The 17411-nt window shown below is 40.2% G+C and overlaps 1 protein-coding gene and 1 pseudogene across 3 annotated transcripts in view; both read left to right on the top strand.

Annotated features, from left to right (window-relative positions):
- Positions 1–956: 956 nt before the first annotated feature.
- USP49 (ubiquitin specific peptidase 49) overlaps positions 957–17411 on the top strand; it is an 85444-nt gene continuing 68989 nt past the window's right edge. For 2 of the 3 annotated variants that reach the window (XM_063097447.1, XM_063097448.1), the window contains exons 1-2: positions 1019–1041; positions 4466–4547. The gene's annotated coding sequence lies outside the window, so the exon portion shown is untranslated. Of the gene's footprint in view, positions 1042–4465; positions 4548–17411 lie in introns of all 3 variants that reach the window. The other variant, XM_063097449.1, reaches the window with a different exon arrangement.
- LOC134379041 (large ribosomal subunit protein uL11-like) lies at positions 16634–17232 on the top strand (annotated as a pseudogene).

Genomic DNA, 17411 nt, shown 5'->3' with positions numbered 1-17411 from the left:
CCCGATTGTCTCCATCCCCATTCTGCTAGAAGTCCTTAGGGCAACTACCAACTCAGACTGGCTTATTTCCCGAGCCCCACGATCTGCTGAACTTCTTCAGCTCACAGCAGAGATCCTTTTTCCCTGGGGGAATTTCCATAAAACAGCTGAATCCCGCCCGGGTCATCAGTGGCAAAAGTCAGACACGTGCTCTCCCGTCTGGGAGCCAATAGTAACTTTTGCAAACACTGCCACCGGAAACTCCACGGTTCGCAGACTGCTGCTTTAGGAGGGACACAGAAATAACTTAAGTCTTTTAACAGAGCAAAACAAAAACATGTAGAGGGGATAGCGAGACAGGCTTTGCCTTTTTGCAGTGAGGAGAAATGTTAAAGGTGAGCCAAAAAGGGTACGGGAAACTCAAGTACAGTTCCTTTGCTGTTCCCCGGAATGAAGGGTTGGGGAGAAGGGGGCGGAGATGAGCCCGGGACAATCTCTGGCCCTTTAAGGAGAAGGGACAGACATAAGACTCTGTACCTTTAAGAGTCTCTTTGTCTAGAAACCTTCTTATTTACCCTCCTGTGCCTCAACCAAACTTCGACCCGCGATTCACTACGCCTCGCTACGCCGCCGCACCTTACGCCAGGCTCAAATCAGCCGCGCGGTTGCGGCTGACCCTAAACTTTGCGCCCATAGCGCGAACCCTAGGAGAGTGGTGCTGGGGTCGGGGCCCAGCGCTGCGCCGTTGGCGCAATGCGGGGGCCGAGGGGCGGGGCTCCGGCTGGCGGGCCAATTGGGCGGGAAGGGGGCGGGGCCGTGTTCGGTTGTCTCGCGCCCTGGTGACAGCTCGCGCGTGCTGATGATGGCGGTAAATAGAGGGGGGCCGGGGTAGGGGGCGGAGGAGGTGGGGAGGCTGCAAAGGGGGTAGCTCCAGGGGGTGGGGGGACGGGGACCGGGGAGGCCTCGACGGCCAGGGAACCCAGTCTAAGACTCGGAGGCGGGGACAGGAGTCTACGGCACACTAGCCCTCCCCTTTAAAGAAGCCAACTCCTCACACACCGGGTGAGGGGCGACAAAGGCGGCGCGCGCCTCGCGGGCGGGAGGAGCGGCGGCAGGGGGCGGGACCGCGGCGCCGGCGGGCCGGGGGCGCCCGGGGCGGGGGCCGGCGGGAGGCGAGAGCCGGGAGTCGGGGCGCGCGGGCGCTTCATTTTGGCGGGTGGGCGACGACTGGGTTTTGGGTAAAAGCCTTGAAGGGAGAAGGGAAGGAAGGCTTGGGGGAGGTTGGGGGGAACTGGGCTAAGAATGAGATGAAGAGGATTAAGGGAAGAAAGGGTTAGAAGCCAGGGATAGGAGGAGTGAGAAAAAGCCAGATGAGGAGGTAGGAAGGAGGCAAAAACCAGGGTGGGCGTGAAGGAAGCCGGTCAGGGAATGAGGTTAGGAAGATCAGGGCTGAGACGAGGGATGGTGGGGTTAGTGTAAGAGCAGGGGTCTGAAGGGGAAAGCCTTGTAGGGGGTGGTAATTGGAGTGAAAGGTTCTGGGGTAAGAGTTGGAAGTGGAAGACAAGGAGGGGCAGAGCTGGGGTAGTAGTTGGGAGTAGGGGAGAGAGAGTAATGGCCAGACGTGACAAGGGTGTGAACTAGTGCAGAGCGAGATGAGCTGAAGGACTAGGACCGCCGATGTGGTGGGAACTGCAGGCGAGGTTCTGAAAAAGAAAGGTATGGGTAGGTAGGCAGTGGGGGTAAATGAGGGAAAGTGAGGGAGGGCGAATGAGACTCTGGATTAGAACCAGGTGGAGTAAAGAATACAGCGTGGTGGAAGGGCGAAGGAAATAGAGATTAGAGATGGGCGTTCATAGGACAATTCTGGAACCAGAAAAGACAATTCTGGAACCAGAAAAGCTGAAAGGAGAGTAGAGGTGCAAGAACTGATGACAGTCTGGGACAAGGGTAACTAGGGAATTATGGTAATTGAGGATTCAGCAGGATCCCGGGTAAAAACAGTGAGGTGAAGAGACAGGGCTAAAAGCAAAAGGTAAGAGGAACAAGGAAGAGATGGGCCCCAGGATTGATGGATGAGATGGGGTTAAGGGAAGCGGGGGGGGGGGGCGGGGGGGAGTCCTGATCGATGTAGAACAAGGGTAGACTGCACAGGGATGGGAATCGAATGAGCATGTTGTGGAGAGATGCTCCAGAGGTCTGCAAGGGTCAGGGCACAAATGCTGTAGTGAAAGATCAAGTGTAGGGAGCCTTTGGTGCAGAAGAGGAGGAACCATGGTGAGTGAAAGGGGACCTAGAGACAGGGGTAAAAACTAAAAAGTAAGGGCGGAGGTGGGGGGTGCACAAAAGGAATTCTTTGTTGAGAAGAGAACTGTGTGTTGAAACTGTGAGTCCTTTTGTCCCTAAAAGTAGGAAATTCCAGAAATCTGTCTTCAAGGAATCCGCTTCACCCTTTCATTGCTTTTAATTCGACTGTCATGTCCACATTGAAAAGATGAGACCCATTTTGATTTGATTTGATTTTGTTCTTGTATGAGTGATAAAGCATTAACTCCAGGTGCTGAAAACCTCTGCGCGTTTCACTAGAGTTGTAATAATGGAAAAATGGGTTGCGTTTATTTACAGTGTGCCTGTGTAGTGTGATAGTTTTGGTGTTGTAGCAGTGTTGTATCTGACAGGTGCTGAGCAGAGTGCTTTACTGACAACGTTTTCATTTTCAGTAGAGAGTGTTCGGTTGCTGGGACAGAGAAAAATGATAAGCTTTTTGTTTCGATTAATTAACCAGGTTTCTGCTTACTTGTTTTTAGTGGCTGATTGAGAAATCATTTCAGAGAAAGGCAAATAACCAACCAAGGAAGTTTACTGGGGGAGAGATATCAATCAGGGTTGTGAGGGCTTTGAGTTCCTAAGCTGCCTTTAGCTTTGTGTGGGACATTTCATACTGTAGTAGGTAATTCACCCACTTAACAAAATGGAATAAAGAAAGGGAGAATTGTAGCGTGGTGGACTTATGTTTTAGGTTAAATAATGAATTTAGGAGTAATTTTTATGAAAAAAACCTCTAAGATAATACAAACTGGAGCCTTGGACAGTTCCACTACTTCTCATGTTTTATGGTTGTGCATAAAGAAGGACATAATAATATTAATTTTATAGAAGCTTTTGATTTTTTTTTTTTGAAAAGATGACTGGTAAGGGGATCTCAACCCTTGACTTGGTGTTGTCAGCACCACGCTCTCCCAAGTGAGCTAACCAGCCATCCCTATATAGGGATCCAAACCTGTGGCCTTGGTGTTATCAGCACCACACTCTCCCAAGTGAGCCACAGACCGGCCTGAAGTTTTTGATTTTTAAGACACTTTTGGAAATTAAAAGGAAGAAATTTGGGACAAAATTTAGGTTACTCTTACTTAATATTTTGTTTTAATAATTTTTATTCTGAAGGTTTTACATTTAGCTAAGAATATGAATGAATATTTACTTTGCATTTGATGGTGCCAGAGGATAGCATATAACTCACATAGGAAAAAGTGCAAACTGTTTTTGAGAATCTTATTTGGGGTTATGTCATTAGTTACATTCATACATACAAAGATACTTTTTTTTCAAAGTGGTGTAAATTTTAGATAGCTACCATTTTGAGGGTGTTTGTATAAAAGGTGAAGATTAGGTTTATGACATTTATAATAGTTAGCAAAGATTAGATTTTGATTTGTGGATATCAGAAAAATTGTTTATTAATATATATGAATAATTTAGAATCTTAACTCTGGATCCAGAGTTAACTGTGTTAATGGCTAGTATTTAGTTTGTGGTTTGTTTCCTGGATTCTGGTAAGCACGTGTTCAATCAAGGTGACTACATTGATTTAGCAATTTAACAGAGGATGTTTTTAAATTACTATTTTTCTGCTAAGTTTTAAGAGGATTAGTCTGAAAATGTTAACTTTCAAGAGAAGCAGAACCTTAATATGAGGCATCTGTTTCTGTGAGATGTGTGTGCATATTCCCTTCTTTAGCAAGTGTGTCTGGACTGATGTTGGTAGTAGGTTGTAGTCTGTGTACAGTGTTGCCATTTTTATAATGTAATTGTTTTAAACTTGATATCTTCTTATTAATTATTTTAGGCTAATTTGATATTGGTAAAGAAGAAAATTAAACTATAAGATCAACCAAGGGAAAGAGTCCGTTTTGGTCCTGCCTTTGGCTTCTGTATGCTACTGTGGTGTGCTAAATCACTGATTCTCATTGTGATCACTAGGTATCTCTAAAATTGAAAATGGATAATCTTTTAATTTAGATAATGCTTTTTATCAATAGAGACTCCAGTGATAAATTTAAGCTTTATTTTTATTTGTTCATAAAGTGGAATTCTACCCAGTTTAACTCTATTTTGATATAATCATATTTGCCCAAAACTTTTAAGTTTATATTTTCAGATTTGAATGAGTAGGTTATACATAATTAAACGTTTTTCTGGTTAATTGTAGATTCTTTGGATGGGAAGAGACCTTGAAAGAACCTCTAGCTTATCCTGCAACTTCAGTCAATATCCCACTTAAATCATCCCAGGTAGATAAAAATTTATCCAATTTTCTTATAAATCTTTAACAATAATGTGGCAGCCCTTGTAGATAATCTTTTCCAGCAATGAATTATTTTTTCTATCAGGAGAGTCTGTCTTCTATCTAACTAGCACACACTTAATGTTATATTTGTATTTGTTTCCTCTTGCCCCCATTCTCAATTTTTGAGTAAAAAATATTTGCTTATTATAGTATTTGTAAGACCTTAGTTCTTCATAAACTTAATAATAGTAGCTAACCCATGTGTAATATTTTTGTGCCAACCACTGTTTAAGAGCTTTGCAAACTGTAACTCATTTTCTCCGCACCATAATCCTTTGAAGTAGGTACTATACTTTTCCCATTTTACCTGTGATGAAATAGAGGGTGCTTGAGATTGAATGACTGCCCAAGGTTATACTCAGACATTTCTACAACTACTCATTTGATAGTTAATAATCTTTTAGTACAAATAATACTACTTTTTGTCAAGTATTAACCCAATGATACATTTAATCTTTATTTTAGCTCAATAGGTAGAATTTTACCAGGTGGTGGGGATAGGATTCTAACCTTGGCATTTTGCCAACAGTCTGTGCTCTGGTGTTATCTCAGTGCAGACATCCATAAGCAAAATCCATTCAGATACTTGCTGTTTTTTTTACTGTCTTCTCTTTATGTGTGCCTAAGTAATATACTAAGTACATTTACCTATGCTTTAATTTGGTTATACAGACTGATCCAGTCTTTTTTTTTTTTTTTTTTAACAGCTGGCAGGTGATCCATTCACTTTTAAAAATAACTAAAAATTACTGAGTGTTTACTAAAAGCCCAGCATTAGCTAAGTATGTGAATTGTTTGAAACTTGAAACAATGCTACAAAGGGGCTTCTGTTGTTAATATTCTATTTTTTGGTGACTTTTGATTTTATTACAATTTTCAAACTTATAGAGAAGTTGCAAAAATGCTACAAGGAAATTCTGTATACCCTTACTCAAATTCATCAGTTGTTTTCATTTTAGCCCATTTGCTTTATCATTTTCTCTCACATGAGTATCTTTAAATGAGTAAAATTGAAAATAAATGCATATGAAGACCTTAATTTAAAAAAAAAAAGAAAAGGGAAGAATGTTTTGAGTATCAAAAAGTTTGACATGTGTTTGATTTTAGTCAAGCACTTGAAGGAAAGTAATCTTAAGATTGGATTTAGAGAGGATTTTGTGGTTTTATGGTTTAGTGTCTTCAGTACATTCTGAAAAAGATTCTTTCACCTGTGAATGATGGATTTGTAGGCCTTCCCATCAATAAAAACTGTCTCGTGGTTTTCCCCTCTGTTGGGAACCTCCCTAGTACGTGACATGATGAGCTCACACATGGGCGTGTCCTCAGGAAATGCTATTGATGATGTATTGGTGATTATTGTGTGAAAAACAGGAGCCACAGGGCCTTTCAGCACCGTGACCAAGAAATATTTAGGTGGAATGCATATTTTGAAGATTCTTATTTTGCTTCAAGAAGCTAGAAAAGATCAAAGTGCAAAATGTACTGCTTTAAATACACTGCCTGGGATTAATACAATGAATGCCTTATGGTGAGAGGATGAATGGAAATACCTTAACATTCCATTACCTCCCCACAAAATCAACCTAAATTTTGGGAATCTTACAACTGTTGTCATAAAGAAATTTAACTGACCCCCTCCTACCTCCAGTCATCTCTGATTGTCATTAAAATGATAGCCTGTCCATTTGATAATGGTGTGACATGCAGAAAGCCCTGTCTGATTTAAGTGGAAGGAATAGCTGTATTCTGACAAGTGTAAAATACAGCACTTGTGGGCTTCTTTTCCTTTTTTCTCCCTCTTTAAGCAATCATCAAAGCTATGAAATATAGCTCTTTATTAAAGCTGATTGTAATAATTAAAAACACTTCCCTTTCATAAGAACGAGAAAATTACAAATTATTTGGAAAGCATTCTTTCTAGTCATGTATTATTGTTTCTGAGACATGGGCAGTTTTTAAAGACTATAATGCTGTTCCTTTTCCATTCACATGTTAATAGAAGTCTGGAAAGTAAGGCGCTCTTCTGAAATTTTCAACGTTGTTTTTATTATATGTCAAGTTGTAAACAGCATTCTCTGACAGGTATTTTCTCTCTTTGTCTTCTATTCAGCTAATTAGTAATTTACACTCTAGTAGCATCTCTTCCAGCCTGTGAATATGCCTGCTACTCTATGCCTTCCGTGCAGCCAGGGCTGGCAAATGATTGGGGGCAGATGTTGATTAGCACATCTGAAGGATCAGGGATAAAATTCATTTTTGTTGTGTTTTAAAGATGTGTTTTAAAGGCTTTTGTATATGGAGGCCTTTTCCCACTCCACCATCTCCTCCTCCCATTCAAATAGGAATGTTACGACCTTCTGTAACCTAGAACTACTGTCCTTGATTCAGTTGTGGATTGTTTTCTATTCTGTCCCCCACCCCCACTCCAATGTTGTGGGATTTGGGGAGGATTAGCAGGGAAGTCTGGCATAGTTTAGAGCCCAGGAAGCTGGTCTTCCCTGCTCCCTCTCATCATCAGAATAGAGAGCTTCCAGTCATTGTCTTTAGATCTCAGCAGTGCTTCTCTTGCTGGGCAAGTTGTATCAGGGATGGGAAGGCAGCACTGATGTTATTTAGAAAGATGCTTTTATATGATTCTTGTATCTCTCCAAAGGAAGGATAGGCCCTACCTTTGTAGCTTTTTCAAAATGCAGCAGAGTAGCCAAAAGATAATTTATAGCTTGGCTTTAGCATTTTGTCACATTAGTGTCTGCTCTTTCCTGCCTCCTGCTCTATCTCTTCCTTTCAATCTCTGGCATGGGAAAGAAAATGTGTAGGATATGTCCTGTGCTCACTTGGATAGGTCATGTTGATGTATTAAAAAAGCAAGAGCTTTTGATTTTGAAATAAAGTCTTAAGGATCAGTTTATTTTGTGAATATAAACATTAGTTGAAAATTAAAGGAAGGCTAGGGCTGGCCCGTGGCTCACTTGGGATAGTGCCGTGCTGATAACACCAAGGCCATGGGTTCGGATCCCTATATAGGGATGGCCAGTTAGCTCACTAGGGAGAGCATGGTGCTGACAACACCAAGTCAAGGGTTAAGATCCCCTTACTGGTCATCTTTAAAAAAAAAAAAAAGAAAAGAAAATTAAAGGAAGTATAGACAGGAGTTTACTGATTTATCGGTTTTGAGCCAGCATCTTTCTAGAATGCCAGATAATTTGTGGTACTTATTTTTGCAGTTATGGATACTAATTTATGAGAATAATAAGGTCAAAGTCCCTGTTATAGCTAATTAGATTTTCCTTGACAAAAATTGTTACCAGGAGGTGGCCACAAAGAAAATCAGGTAAGAAAATGTGTAAATTAGCTCAGTTTGGCTGTCATTGCTAATAGTTTTATAATCATAGACATCTAGCCCTTGACAGGGATCAACATTGGTGAACAGACGTCATCTCATTTATGTAAGCATTCTTAGAGTGTGTGGGGCTGTATTAGTATTTTGTTTTTATAAATCACAGTGCCTAGACCTTATGGATGGCCACTGGCTAACGTTTACATCTCTTACTCTTCTTTTTCTGTGTTTTTTTCTTGGCGGCTCACTGGTTCAAGGATCCAAACCCATGACCTTGGTGATGTAAGGCTGTACTCTAACCAACTGAGCTAACTGGCTAGCTGTCCTTTTTCTATGTTCTAATACAATCACATTTATCAATTGTCTTAATTATATTGGCTGCTCATGGCTAGACATGAATTATACTCTTGGACCGTAACATTTGAAATAGGTCAAAGGTCAGATGAATAAACAGTATATATAAAAAAAGTAAAATATTGTCAAAGTGAACAGACCAGAGGGGTATTATAAGTAAAGAGAAGGAGAATACATGACTATGGAATTGAATATACCCTTAAAAAAAAATGTTTCTAAAATGTATGGCATAGCTTGAAGAGCTTTTCGTAATGCATTTCAAGTGAGAGGTAAGTGTGCTTTAATGAAGACAGTCTCATTTGTGGTTGGCATCATTGTCTGCTCCATGCTAAGATCCCAAATTGGTTAAACATTACTAGTCTCCCCAATTATAGTGTTAAGTAGTTCTCAAACTTCTTTTCTCCATAGGCAGTTCAGCTTGGCCTACAACTAAGTCAATTAAAAATCTACTTCAACTATAAATTCAGTAATCCTCATCATTTAAATACATACAAAATAAAATAAGAATTATCGCTTTTTACCTTACAAATTGACAAAGATTTAAAAAGCTGATGACAGCAAGTAGTGGATGAGGATGTGGGAAAGTTGGACCTCTCCCCTACTGTTGGCAGAAATGTAGGTTTTCTTGGAGGTAAATTTGGCAGTGTCTATTGGAATTTAAAATGTGCATATCCTATGACCCAGCAATTCTACTTCTAGGAATTTGTCCTACAGATATTCATACACTTGCATGAAAAATATGAACACAAAGTTTTTCTTTACAGCATTGTTTATTTATTATAGCAAAAAAGTGATGTTTGTCCATCAGAGAATGATTAAATAATGTATTATGGGTTCACACAATGGAATACCATTTTAGCTGTTAAGAATGCAGTAGATCTCTATTTGCTGATGTGGAAAGTGTCCATTACTAAGGTATATAAAAAAAGTCATGTTACAGAACATGTATAGAATATTCCTATTTTTGTAAAATGTAAGGATTGGGATTGAAGTGTTTTCTTCTTTGGGAGGAGGCGTTCACTTTTTACTCTGTGTACTTCTATAGTGTTTAATTTTAGCAAGAATGTGAGGATGGGTTAGTTAACTGAGAACAGTTTCATGAAGGAATCTTCTGTAGTAGTGACGGAGGAGAAGGAGGTTGGCCAGAGGAGAGCAGTGTTACATTCATATGAAATGTATCAGTCAAGTTTTTGAGTCAGAAATGAGGACTGGAATGGCAGAGAGGGGGAATATAGTGGAAACTGAGGCCAATTGGTGGAGGTTTTAAAAGCAATGTTTTTTTTTAAAAGATGACCAGTAAGGGGATCTTTTTTTTTTTTTTTAAAGATGACCGGTAAGGGGATCTTAACCCTTGATTTGGTGTTGTTAGCACCACGCTCACCCAGTGAGCCAACCGGCCATCCCTATATGGGATCCGAACCCGGGGCCTTAATGTTATCAGCACCACACTCTCCCGAGTGAGCCACGGGCCGGCCCAGTAAGGGGATCTTAACCCTTGACTTGGTGTTGTCAGCACCACGCTCACCCAGTGAGCAACCAGCCATCCCTATATGGGGTCCGAACCCATGGCCTTGGTGTTATCAGCACCACACTCTCCCGAGTGCACCACGGGCCGGCCCTAAAAGCAATGTTAAAGATCCTGCATTTTATTTGAAAAATGATCTATAAAATGGAGATGATAATAGTACCTAGTCCATTGGGTTATTGTAATAAATTAAATAATATGTATAAAATGTATATAACAGTTACAGGCACATAGGCAGTGCTCAGTGTTAGCTATTATTATTGACATTTATCTTTATATTATCTTAATATTATTATTACATTTATCTTTTGTAAGCTTGTATAAATTAATGTGTTGTCTTTTATTATGTGTAGTGATGGTTCCACTGACCCCATCATGTAGTTTAAGGTTTTTTCCAATAGTATTGTTGGTTGGCCCAACCATTCCTATTCTTTACCTTTGGATCCTCCCACCTACTGACACTTAGTATCAAAATCAGAAATACTGAAGTTGGCAGTTTTTGTGCCATACAGGCATATGATGTCCTACAGATTGCTGTTGGTTTCTTTACCAATATTATCGTGTATACTACAACATTGGTATTTGTGGCATTTCATTATGAAACATTTAAAAAAGGGGAGAACAGGTAGTTTTTTTGGAAAATGTCATTTTTTGTGTCCAGAGGATGTGGAGTAGGCATTGTCACTTTGCACTGAATGCATTAATCAATTTTTGTTAGCACTGTGGCGTAATGAGTGTATTAGCTACAACACCTACATTGGCAGCCAGCAGTCTGCTTGTGAAATCTTTTAGAAAACAGAAATCTGGTGTGAAGCGTTCCTGAGCAGTTGAAATGTCTTTAGGGGGAAAAATTACACAGAACAAATCAAGTAGAAAAAATTTCGAATCTTCTGAATTATTTGGAGTATTTTAAAAGCAACCGGCTATAGTTCTGGTCAAGATGGCAGAATAGATGGTCCCCAGCGTCACTCTCCCACAAATCAATGAATTTACAACTGTAAAAATGTAACATCAGCCAAGCTGGGGCCGCTGGAGCTCAGGTGAAGAGGAGGAGAGACCTAGGGAACTCACGAAGGCAGGAGAAACCACTATGAGAGAAAGAAAAAACTGCTCTGAGCATTTTGGCTGCAGCAGCTTTAATGCTGGAGCACATGGAGCAGGAACCAGCAGAAGCTGCAGCTGTGCCCTTTAGATGGAATCACTTGGAGGCGGAAGGGGAGAAGAGGACTTTGGTGGCCCCCAGGACAGCAAAACCACTAATAGGGTTCCCGTGGACCCACAGAGGAACGAGGAGCTAGAACAGCTGAGAAAGGGGAGCCATTCAGAGGCTGATGAGTCAACGCAAGGGAACGGCACAGGGTCTGTTCCATGGGAAATATTTGGAGCACGGGCAGTGGGGGAGACAGGCCGACCAGGAGAACACTGGGTCACAGCAAGGTCAGCCTGCCTACCCCCCATCAGCACAGGACCACTCTGAGGAGACTGGTCGGGAATGCAGAATTGCATGGGGTGTAGTTTGATGAAAAAACTCAGGCCCAGGTCAGAGTTTCTACACAACCCAGGTGCACCGAGTATCTGGAGAGCTGGAAGTACGTATAAGGTCAACTATTAAACCCTGATCTGCACCAAAAGCCTTCCCTAGGGAAACAGCAGCAAAGCAGTAATTTAGTTCAACCACACAGCTCAAGTACTGGTTCCCCCAGGAAGTTTCCCCGTGTTAGAAGTAAGCAAAGGACAAAAAGTTAGTTCCGACCCAGGCAATGCCTTGGGGCCCACCAGGGGACATGAGGCATGGAGCCAGGGATAGGACCCCAAACCATTCACACTAGCAGCACCTTGGGGCCTGCCCAGGAACCCAAGGATTGGAGCCAGAGACCGGACCCCACTCCCATATCCAGGCACACTGTGACAGTGCTTCAGGGCCCCACCCAGGGGCCCGAGGCATGGAGAAGGTGGCTGGACCACCCCCCCACCACCAACCAGGCACACCTCGCCAGCTCCTTGGGGCCTGCCCTGGGATCTGGGGCATGGAGAAGGGGACCAGACCCCCCTCCCACAACCAGACACACCATGCCAGCGCCTTGGGGCCTGCCTGGGGACCTGGGACATGGAGAAGGGGACTGGACCCTCCTCCCACAACCAGGCACACTGCGCCAGTGCCTTGGGGACTTCCCGAGGTCCCAAGGCATGGATAAGAGGACCGGACCCCCCACCCACAACCAGGCACAACTTGCCAGCACCTCAGGGCCCGTCCAGGAACCTGGGGCATGGAGAAGGGGACTGGACCCCTCTCCCACAACCAGGCACCCTGCGCCTGCGCCTTGGGGCCCACCCAGGGACCCAGGATAAGGAGCTGGGGATCGGACTCTCTCCACAACCAGGCACACCTCCAGCACCAAGGATCATGCCAAAAACATCTCTGTGTGGGTGGTCCACCACAGCCACCACGATAGCCATGGCTGCGAAGGCAGCTACACGCCACAATAACCATGCAGATGGTCCGCCAGCCACTGGAGTGCATTGACACAAGGAGAATCACCAGCAGAGATAAAGAAAGGAGGAGGATGTCTCTGTCCGCCAAGCCCATTTCAGAGTGACAGAAGAGGCATCTGCTCTATGATAGTATCGGGGGACCTGATCACACCTCTCAGCATTGGACAGATCATTCGGGCAGCAAATCAACAGAGTAACCATTATTTCAGAGGGAGAGAAGAAATCTAGGGTGATTGATTAGAGGAGGGTGGGGGAAGGAAAGTGGGATGGGGAGAGATTGGACAAGGGGCATAAAGAATAATTATGATTTCTAACAATATATATGCTAGTAATATTGATTTGATCAACATATCTCAATGTTGAACCCCAAAACTATGTGTAATCAATTTTGATTCAATAAAAATTTTTAAATAAATAAATACCTGCTATAAAGAAAAAAAAGCAAACCCAAGAGATCATATCATTTCACCTGTAAATACTTAAGTTTGTGTTGTCAATAAATGAGAATTTGAAAAAACCAAATGAGTGTAATCACAATACCACTATCACATTACTGGGGCTTTTACGTGTAACTTTGTTTTAAAGCTCAATCAGCTGGTATGACATTCCCCAATGGGTTAATACTTAAGTCTTGAAAGCTTCAAATGAGGATATGCTGTAGAGTCTTGAAAAAATATTGAGTTTTTTTAAAGAGGTGGAAAGATTTTTAAGATGTAATGTGTTTAGTATATATATATTCTACATTTCTTTATTTAATCAAAGTTTATATGTCTTTATATATCTCATGTGTGGGCCATTGAAAAGATGAAAAGGACCTTTCTGGAGACAGGCAAGGTCCTTTTATTTACATGTGTATGTAAAATTTGTATACTTTTATAAGTGGATAAATGCATAATTCCAATGTGCATATTTCTGTTTATAAGTTCCAGTGTGCATATTTCTGTTTTATTACCATAGTCTGTCTGAATAAAAATCATATGAACATGAAAAAAAAATTCCCCTCTGAAAAGTAATTGTTTTACCACTGAAATCCATGAGAAAAAGGTGTTTTACCTGTGGACTGAGATGTGGCAGTGTAATTTATGTATTTCAAGTTATATTTAAATTTTTTGTATTTTGAATTGTCATTTAAATTTATCATTTAAAGAACTTCGAGGTTTATTTCTATTTGATGAAAAAAAATGGTCAAACTATTTTAAGAGTGATGAGTTTCTCACTTTATAGTATATATATTCCTTTTTAAATAGTATATGTACTATAATGTAAGTTATTTTTCCCTTCCACTTCCAGTTAAAACATATCTTTTTGAGGTTTTAAAAAACCTTCAGCAGAAATAACAAGAGTTTCTGTTTAAGCACAGTTCTTAGCAATTAAGAGGTGTTCAATAAATTTTTATTGACTAAATTAATGTATGCATGAATGAAAAATGTTATTAGAATTTGGACTTCATACTCCTGTGATTTGGGCAAAGTCTAACATTGGTGTACAAAAGCCTTCTGTTCAGCCCTCCTTCCCATGCCCATTTTCCTCCCCCACCCAACAGGCACCCTCTCTAATTTGTTTGATATATGTCCTTGATTCTATATGCATCTTTGTAAAATACTTATTGATTTTTTTTTGTATATGTATCTTTAATTGTAAAATTGCTCATTACACCACACTGTTGTAGAATTTGGCTATAGAATTCTCCTTGTAAAAATGCTGCAGATCTTAGTCTGGTTTTTACTTTTCTCATTAAGCACTATGTCTTATGATCTATTTATGTTGGATGTAGTTTTAGCTAATTGCTCCTAACTGTGTGGTATGCATCCATTCCCGTAGCAATGGGCACCTAGGCTACTATAAACAGTGCTACCAGTAACAGTCTTACACATGTCCATTAGGGACATATTTGAGAATATCTCTGGGATGCAGGCACAGGAGAATCATTGTGGCTTAATTACTGTCAGACTGCTGGATGGTTGTATCAGTTTATACCCCACAAGCATTGTGTTCCTATAACCTCCCCAACACTTGGTATTGTCCACATTTCTAATTTTTGCCATTTAGTAATGTCTTATTTTAATTTGTGTTTCTAATTACTAGTGAGTTTGAGCATTTCTTCATATTCTAGTTAGCTTTTTTCCTTCTGTGTATTGCCTCTTTATATCCTTCATTTCCTGTATTTTTCTTGCTCATTTGCAGAAATCCTTTATATATATAATATATCTAAAATCCCTGGATGGTTTTGGACCATACAAATATCATCTTCTAAAGTGTCTATTAATTTTTTATAGTGTTCTTAACTGAACAGAAGTGCTTGATTTTGATGTAGTTAAATCCATTATTTTTTAGCCTTCATATATTTGCCTTATAAGTTCTTCTTGGACCTAGGTAACTCAGATTGTCTCTCCAAATTTCTTTCATTTAGCTTTATGGCTTTACTTTTCCCATTAAGTTTTTAATGTATATGGAACAATCTTTGACTGTATTGTAAGATTTGGATCCAGCTTTATTTTTCTCCATATGGAGATCCTGATTTCCCAGCACCATCTACTAAACCAGCTGAACTTTCCAGTTAATTTGTGGTAACACCCTTATTGTAAATCAAGTTTCTGTGTATACATAGGTCTGTTTCTCACCTTTCTATTCTGTGCCACTGGTCTGTTTATCTCACAGTTTCCTAGAGAGGGCATAGTTGTTACTGTGGGCATGTTTGGTGTCACTGGTCCAGTCCACTTATACCAGTAGTGTTGCTCAGTCATTGTGACATTAATGATGCCCCACACATTTCTAGACAGATCTTGGATGAGATCCTACACCATATCATGTTAATGGCTTTCTCTTATTTCTTAATATATGGCAGAATGGATTTGCTCTCTTTGCTCTTTTCCAAAATTGACAGAGCTATTTGTGGACCTTTTTTCTTTCATAAATAGTTTAGATGTAATTTATTCAGTTACTCTTCCACCCCACCCCCAAAAATGTCTTCTTGTAATTTTGATTGAGATTGTACTTAACTTTTAGATTAATTTAGCAAGACTTGGCATCTTTTTACAAAGTTAAGCTACTCCATTTCATGAACATGAACGAATGAACAGTGTTTCATTTTATTTTTTTAAAAATGGAAGAAATTTTGGGTATGCATTATATTTTGTAAGATAATAATATTCTCAAACTTTAAAAAGGGAAGAAGATCATACTTTATGCAGAAAACTGCAGAAAATTCTAGGAGACTATGAAAGAAAAAAAATTTTTTAAGCATTCAAATTGAAGGCTGTGGAGTATGCTACAGTTAAACCACCTTGCTAATGTATTCTCATTGTTTTCATTTATGCTGAAAAATGAGAGCAAGTGTTTTAACCAGAGTACCTTTAGTTTAGTTTAGTTAGCTTAAAAAATTTTCCCTGGTCAAAAATCAATAGATTAGCAAAAGTTTCCGATCTAGCTATTTCCCCGTTTACAGTTTCCCTAGATGTCAGAAAACTGAGTAAATAACAGGCAACACCTTCTCTCTCTACCTGCCTGTCTGTGAAGAGCCCAACACTTGCTCAATGAGTACAGTTTTAACACTCATCTATTATTAGTATACAATATTAAATCTGATTTACAGATACCATATGATACCCTCGTTTTGCTATGAAAAGGCAATAGAAAATATAGATTTTTTTTAAAAAGTATTAGGAGATAAAGAAAAGTATATTTCCTAATTGAGATATTATTTCTTAGGGCCTTAGAAAAAGTTGTTTCAGTTGTTTCAGAGTCACACAACAGTCCCACTATCATTTGTTTCAGTCTCCAGGAAAGGATGAGCAAACCTGACTCAAATTGCTCCTTGCCTTGTTCTGGCAAACTCGCAGTATTTGTGCTTTCCTCTCCTGAGGGAGCAATACAGTTTTTAAGTGTTTTCATTTCTGACCAAAATGTGATATAATCAAATTATTTTTTTACTTTGGTTTAGCATTTGCCTGACTGAGTGAAAAAATAATTTTAATTTGTTGAGTGGTTAAACCATAAACCATAAACTTTTCCTAATAACACCATAACATTTAAGAAATTTTCCTTTTGTTTTTCTCTTTGCTGGTTTTGTGGTTATGACTTTTGAGTAAGTACCTATCAGCAAAACAGTATTTCCTACTCTTAATTTTTTCACAAAGCCATCTCTATACTAAAGGGTAGAATTTCCCAAATACTTTGATTTTGCTCTGCAACATCAGACAAAAGTTAGATTTTTTTCTTTCTTTAATTTCACCCTGCCCCTCAGAAATCTTGCTTGGAACAATCATATTTTTAGATGTGATTTTAAAACATTCACTTTTTTTGGCTTTTGGCATGGAGGAGGCCAAGGTGCAACTGTCTTCAGTCATCCTGAATCCGGGTTCATTCAACACCAGTCACCTCTACCATGCTGCCTCGGTTTGACCACAGTGAGATCAAAGTCATGTACCTGAGGTGCACCAGTGGTGAAGTCAGAACCATGTCTGCACTGGCCCCCAAGATCGGCTGCTTTGATCTGTCTCCAAAAAAAGCTGGTGATGACATCGCCAAGGCAACTGGTGACTGGGAGGGTGTGAGGATTACAGTCAAATTGACCAGAATAGACAGGCCCAGATTGAGGTAGTACCTTCTGCATCTGCCCTGATACTCAAAGCCCTCAAGGAACCACCAAGAGATAGAAAGAAACAGAAAGACATTAAACACAACGGAAATATCAATTTTGATGAGATTGTCAACATTACTCAACAGATATGGCACGTATCTTTAGCTAGAGAACTCTCTGGAATCATTAAAGAGATCCTGGGGACTGCCCAGTCTGTGGGCTGCAATGTTGATAGCCACCACCCCCATGACATCAACAGTGGTACAGTGGAATGCCCAGATAGTAAGAAGTACAGAGGAAAATATTTTAATAAAGGATCATTTAACAGCCTAAATAAATAAAGCATTCATTTTAACCTTTTAAAGAATCTTTTCAAACTTAATTTTTATTAATATTAAGCCTGTATATAACATAAAAAGTGTATTACCTGTCTTTCCCCTCCTTAACATTCTGCCTCTCTAGGGACTTCCATTTTCTATTCTTCTAGTTGTTTCTTTTGGTGTTTAATGCTGTAGTTCTT

Source organism: Cynocephalus volans, chromosome 5, assembly GCF_027409185.1.
Source record: "Cynocephalus volans isolate mCynVol1 chromosome 5, mCynVol1.pri, whole genome shotgun sequence".
Taxonomy (NCBI): Eukaryota; Metazoa; Chordata; class Mammalia; order Dermoptera; family Cynocephalidae; genus Cynocephalus; species Cynocephalus volans.
Note: the sequence above shows the minus strand (reverse complement) of the source record. Positions and strands in the feature narration are given on the sequence as shown.